Genomic DNA, 13247 nt, shown 5'->3' on the forward strand with positions numbered 1-13247 from the left:
GGGCCTGCTGCCCGAATACAGGTCTGGTCGATGAGGGACCTTAGGGTCGATGTCAGGGTCGAGCTCGAGCTATCGGGGATAGTCAGGGATGGGATAACAGTTGAAGATATAATTAAACAAGGCTCTTTATGGCCACTACTAAGGTATATGATAAAGAACAAGTAAGAAAGCGATGGATATCGAGGCGACCTTGGGCCAGTGAGAACGAACAAGTTAGAAAGAAAAGAGATAGAGAGAGATATTATTGCACTTTGTAGAGAAATTGAGCAACATCAGTCCCTTACAAGGTAGGGTGAGTCCCCTTTATATAAGAGGGGAACTAGGCTGCATGTACGAGGAGATTAATTACAGAGTAGGGAGATGGGATGGTGTGACGTGATGCCTCATCATAGGCTCTGGATAGGCCGACCCTATTAGACTTAGTCGTGCGCCTTTGGAGCTTCGTCCTCTGTCCTGGCTTCGATCTTTATTTTCTCTGAGTTGGGCCTCGACGAGCCCCGAGGTAGGGAACTCGGTCGTGGCCTCCTGCCCCCAAAATGACTTGACAGTGAGAAATCAAGTCCTCTAATTTTGCCGCGTATAGATAGTCTCCGCATTTCCCATGGCAAAGTGATGGGAAATGATTCTGACATTTGACTCCTCGAGCTTCTCTCGGCAATGCCATACCTATGATGCAACTCTTGTCATTAGTTTTGTGGTAACCGGGCATCCACAGGCTTGTGTATTTCAACCTCATTCAATGCACTCCTGATACTCGCTTTCCAAAGTGAAGGTACCGCCGTCGGTTCGGTTTTCCATGGATGTATTGACTTCGCCCATTGGTCAATCTTCCAAAGCCTCGATGACCGCGTCATAACCCTCTATAAATGGGGGCATTTTGGTGTTGTTTTTTCTTTCCCATTGCCTTTGTTGGCTTGCTTGCCTATTCCCTCTTACCATTTTCTTCTATCTTTGAACATTATGCTTGGGTCTCATGGCCTCAAGGCCGTTTGGCGGAGCTTTCTTAGACTGTGTTGTGGCCTTTTGCCGGGACTTCCCTTTGTCGAGCATAATCGCGTTGTCCCACTATTGCTGTGGTCATCGATATGCTAGCCTTTGCTATTGTTGTTGGCCCGAGGTGATGATGGACAAGGAGTTAGTTTCCCCCTCATATAGACAGTCGTTTGGATTATTCACCGCTGCTCAAAAGTAGGCTCGGATTATACATCGCTGCTCACCTTTGTACCCCGGCTCGACGTGGTGCCCTGCTCCGAGTTGGTTTGCATAGCTAGACGTTCCAAGAAGTGGATTCTAAGTAGTCGTGCAAGCGGGACCGGAGGTTGTTCGGTCTACTGTCTCTCTAAGGCTCCCTTGGCCAAAGAGGGTCCTCGAGCTTCGGAGAGCTATGGCGTTTGTTCATACCTCCTTGTCACTCACCTTGCCCTTTGGGGATATCAGTGTGGAAGGTTGGGATGAAACTCATGAGGATGTGCGTCCGGAAGCACCTGTTGCGGAGCTTCGAAGGTGGACCGGTCTTCAGGCTTTTACTTTGCATGTGCATCCCTTTGTCTCTTCCTTTATGCGTAGAGATCCTCCGTAGGCCTTTGTAATTGTATGTAAGGACCCCTCGAGGGCTGTTGTACATGGATCTTTATGAATGTGAATATATTTCATTGACTTCTGCTTTCAATCCTTGCTTCATAATTGCATGTTCTCGCGCCCTTCGAGGATTTTGAATGAGCGTTCTTTCTGATCCTCTGTCGATTGACATAGCTCTCTTCCGAAACCATAGTCGTACCTCGGACCAATCCTGGATTGTTCTGATAGCTTCGGCTTCTTCGCAAGACCTCACTATTTTTAGATAGTTGCTCTTCCGCTTTGGCATAGGGTTATTCATCTCTTCAGGCGCAAAAAGTGTTGGTGCACGCCTTTGCTTTGATCTGTTAGTTTTTCCATAGTCATGGCAACCACTTAGGGGCCGGCCCGGCAGGGAACGAGGAGTGCTGCTCCTGGTGCTCAGGAACTGCTGGAGTTTGCTCCGAAGATGGTGTCTTTGATAAGAGGGAAATATCTGGAGATGGAGAGAAAATACTGCGGGTGGAGCGAGTGGATAGTTCCGTAGGTGCTTCCCTCGGATGAGAGTATTACAGACTCTACTGATGGATTCTTGAGCGTATATATATATCCTTTTGCATTTGATCCCCTTGATAGGGTTGTGCTGGTTTTTTGCTTGAAGTATCGGGTTACTTTGGCGCAGATACATCTATCGTTTTGGCGGGTGGTGCTGATGATGAGGTTCTTTGCGGAGAAGGCTGGGCTTGAATTCATGCTTAACCATTTCGTCAGGCTATACCGACCCTTTCATCACCAGGGCCTGCTAACCCTGAGGTGTCGTTCGACCACACCTTTTGTAGTTGACGATGAAGAGGACGAGGATCAAGAGTGCGCCAGTTGGTTTATAAGGGTCCAGATGATCGATATTATCCTCATGGATCTTTTGCCATTTCCCGAAGGGTGGAATTATGCATGTGAGTGGAGCGTCTGGTGCTTTTTCAGATTTTGCCTATAGCAAAAATTAGTTGAGTAATAACGTTGTCTCCCTTGTTGTAGCAACTTCGTGGACGCTGGGCGAAGTCCTTGACCTACCCGGCTGGGTCCGAAGGCTGGTGACCCATTCGTTCTGCGATGAGTGTCGGTGGCACGCTGTATTCCGTGCCAGATGGGTAGAGAAATACCAAGGTATGTGCATATGCAGCCTTTGCCTTAGCCTTCGTATATTTGAGGTAATGTTTTCCACTTTCATTTGTACTGGATTCATCTTGCAGATATCGAGCGGTTCATTGGGATGAGGTAGTGTTCATCCGAAGAGGGGAAAGAGTCGTCGGCTTCCGAGCCGAGAGACGATGGCAATAAGAGGGATCCACACCCGCGGTGTGATAGAGATTTTAGTGGTGCTGATCGGGCCCGTGTTTCCGAAGAGAGGGCACCATCCGTGTCTGCTGCTCTCAGAGTACCTGATTCCCGGTCGGCAGTTCCTTTGAGTGAATATGTTGTGCCCGAGGTCGGTTCTCCTAAGGCCGAAGAGGCAGGATCAACAGGAGTGTGTTCCGACTTCGAGGAAGCCCGTCGGCTTCACTTTTTTGTGAGTTTAGGTGCAGCTCCCCTATATTCCGTGTCCTCCTCCCTCTATTGAACTTTCCTTGTGCAGGCCTGTGATAGACTTATGTCTGAGCTACTCCGTCAAGGGGCTAGACTTCAGAAAAGTCTGGACGAGGGGAGTCCCTTAGGCTCCTTAGCGAGGAGAAGGAGGTTGAGTTGCAGCATTGGCGATATGAGGCGTACCGGAGCTCGAATTATGAGAGCTATTTGATGGAGCAAGTAACTTTTTACAACTCGTGCTTTGCTCCCCTTGGACCTTAAGGTTAACCCCCTTTTTCTTATATTAGCTACAGAAAAGGATGGAGGCTTTGAAGTACCTCAAGGGCGACGTTGACCGCATCAGAACTACTTGTGGTGAGCTCAAGGCTCAGGTGCGAGCTCAAGCATTAGAGGAGGCAGGCGCCTCGGCCAAGGTCCCCGCCTTCGAAGTTCAACTTGTCTTGGCTCGTGATAATGCCAAATTTCAAGAGGATATGATCGTGAAACTTGAATTTGATCTCTCGAAGATCAGGGCTGATGAGGCGGAGAGAGAACCCGGCAAGCTATAGCCCTTTGGAGTAGAGCATAGATTTCCCCGTTTTGTCGCTTTGTTTCTGTAGAACATGTTTGTAGATGGAGAGCGCGCCCCCAATTTTTGTGTATGTAATATAAGAGGAAACTTGAAGCTTTATTTCTTCAGCATCTCTTTTCTGTTATTGCTTTTGGCCAGGCGGGCTGGTTTCGTGTTTGGCAGGATCCTCGTAGGTCCGGAGCTGATCGGGCAGGCCCGGGGGCTCTTAAGTGTGATCCTTGACGTGAGTAGGTGTTGGGGCCTCCGTGCTCTACCCAACTGCTTAGGCTTAGTCTCTGAGTCGAGGTTTGACTCGAGCCTTTTTGCCCTTAAATCATCTATGCCCGTGCGGGCAAGTAGTAATTGCTCCCATTTCTTGCCCTTTGGCATTTGCCGTTTCGACTATTTTGGGTCCAGTCTCCGAGTCGCATTGCGACTCGAGATCCAATTGGCCCTTAAGTTCTTTCCTACCTGCATGGGCGGACGACGATGGCCTTTTGCGCTTCGGGTCAAAATGACCTTACAGGTGGGTGGCCAGGAGGCTCACTGATAGGGCATTTATGTCGTGCCCTTAGGCATATTGTAGTTTAGCCATTTTGGGTCTAGTCTCCGAGTCGCGTTCTGATCCGAGCTTCAACTGACCCTCAAGTTCTTTCCTGCCTGCATGAGCGGATGACAATGGCCTTTTATGATTCGGGTCGAAGTAACCTTACAGGTGGGTGGCCCAGAGGCTCATTGATAGGGCATTTATGCCGTTCCCTTAGGCTTATTGTAGTTTAGTTATTTCGGGTTCAGTCACCGAGTGGCGTTGCAACTCGAGCTTTAATTGACCCTTAAGTACTCTTGATTTCCCGACTGGCGATAGTGCCTCTTACATTATTTTGGCCATTGAGACCTTTTTATATGTGGCCTGGAGGCTTGCATAGTTAACTATTTTAGATTCGATCTCCGAATCGGGTTACGATTCGAGCTCATTTGAATCCTCAAGTTGTCAATTTTCAAGCTGATGACAATGGCTCTTACGCTGTTTGGTCGTGGAGAACTTTTAATATGTGGCCCGGAGGCTTGCTTAGCTGGCGACACTGGTTCTAACACTATTTTTGCCAGTGATCTTTTTGTAAGCTTTATTTTTCGCTCGTTAAGGTCTTTTGAAAGATTTTTGCCTGACCCGTCGTCAGTTCTAGAAGAACCTCAATTTCAAGTCATTATCGGCGATGTTTTGAGCACCTCGTAAGGTTCATAGCTCGTAGGCTGAGTAGATCGAAGCTTTGTGATTTGGAGCTGACATGGTCGAAGCTCGTTTTTGCCTGTTAAGGGAAGCCTGTTTTAACAGGTTCTTTCCGAAGTATATTCGAAGTAGTGGCTTGTGATTTTTGTTTAGCGACGGTCGGGCATCACAGAGTTGCGTTAGTTTGGCTGTATCAGCCATTTTGACCGTAGTCATATGTGTTTGGCCATAGCCATTTTTGATCCTGAGTGACAGTTTAGGCGTCAACACCAAGGGTATGCCTTTTTAGGATTCTTACAAATGCGATGTATAGCCTAAACTTTGTGATTTTCATGCCTGTTGAGGTCTTACAGTTTGTCATGCCTGTTGAGGTCTTACAGTTTTTGTAATGTGGAATAGATCTGGTTACGCCGAGTCTGCCCGCTAGGAGTCTTACAGTTTCGGGTTGTCCAGTGCAAGGCGATTAGCGATGAACGACAGTCTCCGAGTCATCAAATTTGTTTAAGCGTGAAGACCGTTTTTCATGAGCTCGGAGTTTCCTTGTAGGGGCTTTATGAGCCCGGAGTTCCGTCCCTGGGGTCGTGCGGGTACTGAATCACTGACGCTAAGTCTCCGAGTATCTCAGGACGAGTTTTTCGGAGAGACCTTGTCGGGGGTATACTTGAGATATCCTTATCTGGAGAATAAGACGTTGAAAAGATATCCTTTTATTGCTTGGTGTAGACATACATTGTTACATCATCGTGAGCTCAGCCCGCATGGGCGCGGCTTCTCGGACCATTCGATCACGTACATAATTCCCGATTGGGGTTTAGTCTGCTTTTTTCCGGTCTTCCCGAGGGGACGGTGCCCTTAGAAGCAGATAATCGCTCGTCGTTAGACTGTAGAAGAAGGCCTGTGACTATATCGGATCCTCCTCTGGGGGTACGTGGCTCTGCTAATATCTTGTTTACAAGGCCCTCTTTGGGGCGGAAGCCCGACTAAGGGGAACCTCCGAATATCCTGGCCAGCTGTCTGCATATAGGTAGTGAAACAATAACAAGGGAATAAAGCAGTTCTTCCTCACTGCGGGACACGTAGGCGACACTTTGAGATTATGTTTCTATCCTTTTGAGGTGTGAGCCCCGATACAGCCATCCGTTGTGTCTTATTAGGTTTGGCCGAAGATATGGTTTGCTTAGCCTTTGATCCTTCCGAGGGTGGGGGCATTGAGGCCGGTGATGCGTCATATGGTGAAGAATTTCCTCTCATTGCGTATTGCTTTCTGTCGGCTTATTTTAGTTCTGCCCTTTGTGAGGGGTTCTATGATTTTGGTAAAACGAGGCCGACGCTGTCTCCGTGTGGTGTGCCACCAGTCATCAGAATAAGACGTCCATGCTTTGCGCCTCTTCCAATGGTACATGACTCGATGTCCTGGCTCGAGCTCATTCGGGCCGTATTAAGAGGATGGTATTTATGGCGATTCGTCATTAGGAATTCGCCAGGGATTCGGGATACGGGAGTGATTTGGTCCGTTAGCCTGGACCGCCCTATTGACTTTGGTTCGACATCGTTGTTGTACGTGATTGAACCACCTGAATTCATGAACACATGTTTTATTCAAAATAAATCAAATGAGGGAGAGGGTTACCAATGCGTCAGTGTGATGCCGAGGCAAAGTAACGATGTCTTTTCCATGGATGTAAGGGTGTCCTCCGGAATACTTCCCTGGACACGAGTTTTCCTGACGGCGAACATTTTCACTTTCCATTTTATGAGTCCACGGAGGGTGTCGCCACCCCTTCACTGTCGTGGTAATAAGTCGTGGCTTGTTCACTTCATCCTTCCCGTTTACCTTCCTTCCTTGGGGCCAGATTCGATCCTGACCGCTCAATGTTACTCGGCGGTGGTTTTTGTTGAGTAACACGACCGTCGTCCTTCCGAGCTGGTGGTCATTTTTGACCCCGTGACCCCTTCGCACCCTGCGGTTCCCGCGCCGGGTTTTGGTTCTTTTGAAGGGGTCTTGGTCGAATAGGCTTGAGTCGTTCGGCGTCCCTGGTTTCGCTTATGGTGATCATGATGTTTGCCATGGCAATGCTGAAATCGTACTCTGCTGGCGGGGTTCCTCTGCTGGTTTGCGCCTCGTCAGATCCGGTTCCGCTGAAGATTCCTCGAGGACGTTGCCCTCGAATTATTTCCTTACCGTTGCGAGTGTAAGCACGTGATTTTTGCCCTATATGAGAAATACTCCCAAAAAAAAATCCAAAAAAAATGATTTTCAATTTTGTGTATTTTTGTGATATTTTTGGATAATTATTTGTATTTGTCTGTGTTTGATTATTTGTTAAATTAATAAAAAATATAAAAATATGTCGCATTTTGCATGTAGGATTTAATTTTACAAGTGTTGGTAATTAAATTAGTTTTACAAAAATTAAAAAATTACAAAAATAGGCATCTTTTGCATTTTTAGCATTTAATGTCCAAATGAACAATTTTATGCTTAATTATTACTTAATTGTGCGTTAATTGTTATTGGGAGTTAATTTGCACTTTTATAACTTAATTTAGTTCTTAATAATAATTTAAGTACTTTTATAATTTAGTTTTAGAAAATAAAAGAAGAAAAGAGAACAAAAATACAAAAGAAAATCGGATTGGGCCACTTCTTCAATTGTATGCCAAAGGCCCAAAAAATTGCCCAATCTTCTCCATGACCCAGTCCACTTCAGACCGGGTCGACCCGGTCCGCCCCATTAACCCAAATACCCAACACCCTTTTTCATTTTTCAAAACACAACACAAAACAAAAACCCTAAAAAACACAAAAAAAAAAAAAACCATCCGCCCCCTCTCTTACTCTCTTCTTCTCCATCTCCATTTACACAGCCATGGCTGCCCTCACCAAGCTTCATCACCCTCCACCTCCAAGCTCCTCATCGACGCACACACACACAGCTGCGTCAACACATTCACACGAGCACATCTTCCCCGTCATCCACTTCATCGTCCCCGTTCGAGCTTCTGCCATGTCCAACCATGGCTGAGCTTCGGTGCTCTCACATGGTAGCTGCCACTGTTTCATCATCTCCAACCAGCCACAGCTGCCTTCTCATCGTCGTCGACCTCCAGCTGCTACTGCCCGTCGAACCCACGCGGACACCACCCAAACCAGTCCGGCAGTCCCCCACACGTGCACAGTTTCTGTGTCACCCCCGAGCTACTGTTGTCCGCCATAGCCTTCCTCCTCGACGAGCAGCTGCTCGACGTCCTTAAGCCAAACGGACCCATCGAGCTGCTTCACCATGAACGACGACAAGCAGTCCGCCGTGGCTGCTGTCACTGCTCCGTCGTCACTGTAGCAGCTGCTACGTCCAACGCCTTCTTCATCTTCTGTTGGTCGAGTCCAGTCTTCAGTCCCAAGTTTTAGTCAAGGTCGCCTTCAGTCCTAAAACATGATTCGACCATCTCGTTTGGTCGAGTTTTAGTCGAGGTCGTCGAGCGTAGTTTTGAGTTCGCCAAGTTTACAAGGAAGTCGAGTTCGTCGTTGAGTTCGTCGTTGAGTCCGGACAGATTTATTCCCATCTGAGGTTCGTGGAAATAGTCCATACAATCGAATTCGTCGTCGCTCAATTCGGTTAGTAGATTTTTTGAGTTTTATTTTGTCCGTATCTTGTTTTGATATTTTCGAATCTAAAATCGGCAAATGTTTGTTTTGTTCATGTCTATGGTTAGATATTTGATTTTTGGTTTTGTTCATGTTCATGTGTTTTTGTTGAATTAATTTTCAAATTTCAAATGGAAGTTAATTGGTTATTTTTCATGTTTATTTCATGTTTGTATTGTTGTTTAAGTGAATATTTGTTAGTTTAATGTTTGTTAGATTCAAATTGAAATTTAATTAGTTATTTCTTCAATTTGTTTCATGTTGTTATGTATTTTCCAGAAATTATTAGTGTTGTTTGAGTCATGTGAATCCGTCATGTTTGTTGCTTAAAAATAGATTTAATTCATGTTCGTCTTGGTTTGAAGTTCATGTTTAAATCCAGTGATTTAATGTGAGTTTATGTTTGTTTGTGATTTGTTGATTTAATTTGAATCATGCATATTGTTGTTTGTATTGTTGTCTCTTTGTTCATCCATTGATGGTCTAAATTAACCAGGATTGGTTCCCGATATGGTTGATTTATTCCCATTAATTTGGAGTTGTGTTGTTCATCGTGTTCGTATAATTTGTTGTTGAAGATTGTTGAGAAATTGGTCATCTTGGCTATATTTTGGTCAAGTTATGATTAATTGAGTGTTTAGAGCTGATGGGGGTAATTTGGTAAATTGCATTGCATTCGGGGGTAGATTTGTAATTGCAATAAGGTCGGAGGGGTAGTTTGGTAATTGAACATTATTTTGATTCTTTATGTTAAGCATGGGGGACAAATATAATGGGGTGGGGTTTTTGATGTACTTGTTTAATATAATGGGGGACAAGACAAAACATAATGGGGAGGAATCTTGTACTTGTTTAATTAAGCATGGGGGACATATTGTAGTGGGTTGGGAATGTGGTATTTATTTAATGTAGGCATGGGGGACAAAGTTTAAAATAAAGAAAACATTAAGTAGTGGAACAAAGCATGCCATTGGGGGAATAATTTGGGGTTGGGAATTGAAGACTTGTCTTGCTATATATAGAGTCATTCTTGACATTAAAAGGGGGGAGAACTTGAACATTAAGGAAGACAGAGGGATTATTGAGAGAATATTTTTGAGAGTAATACATTCTGGAAAATTTCAAGAGTGTTAGAGAGTAAAAGAGAAATACAATTTGAACTTTCACTCGAATAATTTCCGTTTGCTTTTCTCGAGTGTTATTCAAAAATCCGAAATTACTGCATCTTGTATCTTTTCTCTCCTCTGCTTTGATTGTGATTGCACTTTGGTATTGCTGAGTTTTCAATCTGTTGCTGGGTTATTCTACTGGTTGTTACTGGTTTTGCGGTGTTGCCGAATCTGCTGTTGCTGTGGTATTATTGCTGCTGACTTCTCCTTCTTTTGTTCTTGTACTGCCATTTCTAGGTACACATTTGTACACTCTCGGTTGGAAGAGAAATGAAATATTAATCAGGCTTTTGTTCCTGTTGAATCCCTCATGTTTAGATTTGTGTTTGAATATAATTTTCCTTTCTTTGTATAAAAATGTAGTCGATTTATTAATGAGTAATGGGGTTGCATATGTATAATTTCTTCATCTAATAATATTAGTTTAAATTAATCAAATACTAGTTAATTCATTTTGATATTATGGCATGTCAATCTCATGTTCTCGTATTATTGAATAATAGAATATAGAATGAAAGTAGTTTTTCTTTGTACAAACTCGATCGCAATTTTCCATTCGCATTAGCCGTAAACTAATAACTAATAAGTTGACGTTTTTCAGCATGTAAATAATTAAGAGATTTTCTTTTATTTTTAGAGACGAACTTAATAGAAAATATAGTCATTGTAGGTTTATCCTTTAAAATAAAAATGAGACGAGCCTCGCCAAATAAAACGTATAGATTGCGGGGCTCTCACAAAATGTATGGTTTAATTAGAATTCGGAAGGACCGTTTAGCAAATTTCACGGTCTTCCCAAAATAATAACGCGATAGTCTCTTTAGGCGCGTGTTTAATATTTTACTTTCTTAAGCCTGGGTGTGCATTTCATGCGACCCGAATCCAAATCCCAAAACATCAAATAAAACGTGTTCCGGATTGTGGGTGCATTTCATGTGACGCAGTCCAAAGACGTGTTTTAAGCGATGTTCACATTTCTTTTAAAAACAATAATAATAAAGCGGTTAAAAGATAAAATTTGCACATAAGTTCATATTTGTATAAAATCAGATAATCAAGCCGAATATAACAGTTGAGCGACCGTGCTAGAACCACGGAACTCGGGAATGCCTAACACCTTCTCCCGGGTTAACAGAATTCCTTATCCGGATTTCTGGTACACAGACTGTAATATGGAGTCATTCTTTTCCTCGATTCGGGATTAAAATTGGTGACTTGGGACACCCTAAATCTCCCAAGTGGCGACTCTGAAATAAACAAACCAATCCCGTTTCGATTGTCCTTTAATTGGAAAAAACTCCCTTGTACCCTCTCGGGTACGGAAAAAGGAGGTGTGACAGCTCTGGCGACTCTGCTGGGGATAATAACCCAGAACCACTGGTTCAGGGTTAGAAATTCGAGCTTAGATAAATTGTTATATTTGGCTTTATCTGATTTTTACATGTTTTGAGCCTAATGTGCTAAATGTTGCTTTTACCGCTTTGATATTATGTGAACTGTATATAAACTGTGCCGAAACCCATCTTCTCTCTGAGTCTTCTGAATCATGAAGAAGGGTGTACTTCGTACGACTTCTTTTCTGTATAGTGTCAAGTCCCAATTTAGAACGAGGTTTGGATAAGTCGCAAAGCCGGTGAAGCTTCTGTATTCCCGGACTGCCGCCTCCTCCTCGGCTCGAGCTGTCCGCTCGGGTAAGCCAGGTCTAGAACAAACATTTAGGTTTTTAAACTTAGTATAACAAAGCCTCATACCGGATCCCTAGTAGGAACGTTTGTTTGCATAACGTGCATTTGACTTTGGAGGCTCAACACAAGGGTTGGGTCTGTCTAGGACAGGTGTACCGAAAAATGAAAATGACCATCCTGATGCATCTTACTTGTTACTACTTGCGCATTAATTTGATTCGGACTTGTGTGTTGACTGACTTGTGAATATCAGGAATAATATTTTGAAACTGAAAAAAAAAGAAATAGCGGTTAGGGAATTGATTGTTTATTTTTTAAAAAAAAAACAAATGCCCAAATACTATCAAAACTCCGTCGAAATTTTAAGAAAATGAAAAAATGTCTTATTAGTTTGTTTTATTAAAAGCGAAAAAAAAGTCGTTGTTACTGTTTTGTTTTTCAAAAAAAAAAAATAGAAAAAATATATAGTTTGTCTTGCCATAAAAATGAAAATGAAAAAGAGTCTTATTTTTAAAAGGATATTTCTTTTGTTATTTATTTGTTTATGAAAATGCAAAAAAATAAAATAAAAATATAAAAAGAGCCATTCATTATTTGTCACAAATATATATATATATAAGTCCAAATTTTTTTCTTTATTTCCAAAATATATATCTATATCTTTATTAGTTGCAAAAAATATTTGTCTTGCCAAAAGGCTAGAAAAGTTTCTTTATGCCACCAATTTTCAAAAAAAAAAAAAATCCAAAAATATTTTCCATTATTGACTTCTTTAGAAAGTCTTTTTAATTATTAAAAAAAACAATAAAAAGTATATATAATAAAAAAATCCGAAAATATTTTCCTTTTACTTTTCCATTGAAAAGAAAATTCAAAATTCAAAAAATATTTTCGTAAGCATATCTTTCATTAAAAGTAAAATTCCAAAAATATTTTCTTTCTTCTTTATAAGTCTTTCCTTCAAAAAATAAAATTAAAAAAAAGGGGTTAGTTTGTTTACTTTATTCGGGATTGCCCGAACTACGCGGGGTTGATTCTCACCAGATGTGAGATACGTAGGTAACCCTCATCGGGTCCAACCCCACCCTTTTGCTAAAAAGCCAAATATAAATAAATAATAATAAAAAGATGTGTCAAAATTTTAATTCTGTCATAAAGAAGTCGGGTGATTCTGTTTTGTCATAAATAGCAGAATGTTCCCGAAAGGGACGCCGGAAGGCTGACTTTGCATAAATAGCCACCTTTGGGTCACATTAAAGATTTGGTCCAGTTGACCCTCACAGCCTTAAAAATCTTCTCCCCGAGACGTTGAAAGGTCGTGTTTGCAATACCAGGTTTTTATTGTAATTTGAAAAAAAAACAAGAGTCAGCGGTCAGGCGAATACGGTTTGAATTTTTAGTCAAAAATAAGCCAAGCCAGCTTCGGCAATGTCTTAAACCGTTCTTGCCAAAACAGCCTTAGAGTATCTTTCAGTTGTCGAAAGGTTATTTTCGTAAAAGAACGGACAAGTTTGTAAAGTGTCGTAAAATAATCCTCCCCGGCCTCAAAATTCATGTGAGATTGGGAAGGGGTCACATTTGCAAAAATAGCCGTTTGGTTGCATTTGTCAAACGGGGAAAGAAAGCTGGCCATTTGTTTTGGAGTTTGTAAATCTTTTAATTAGAATATTTGGGTTGTTTGATTTTCAGTTTGTAGGTCATCTTCAAACCTTTGAAACCCAGTTTGTTTTAATATGAAAAAAAAAAATTTAGTATTGCTTATCTTTTAGTGGTCCGAACTACGCAAGGTCTGATTCATGCGGGGACATGATACATAGGCAATCCACATAAG

The sequence above is a fragment of the Nicotiana sylvestris genome, chromosome 4 (assembly GCF_000393655.2).
Source record: "Nicotiana sylvestris chromosome 4, ASM39365v2, whole genome shotgun sequence".
In the NCBI taxonomy this organism is placed as follows: Eukaryota; Viridiplantae; Streptophyta; class Magnoliopsida; order Solanales; family Solanaceae; genus Nicotiana; species Nicotiana sylvestris.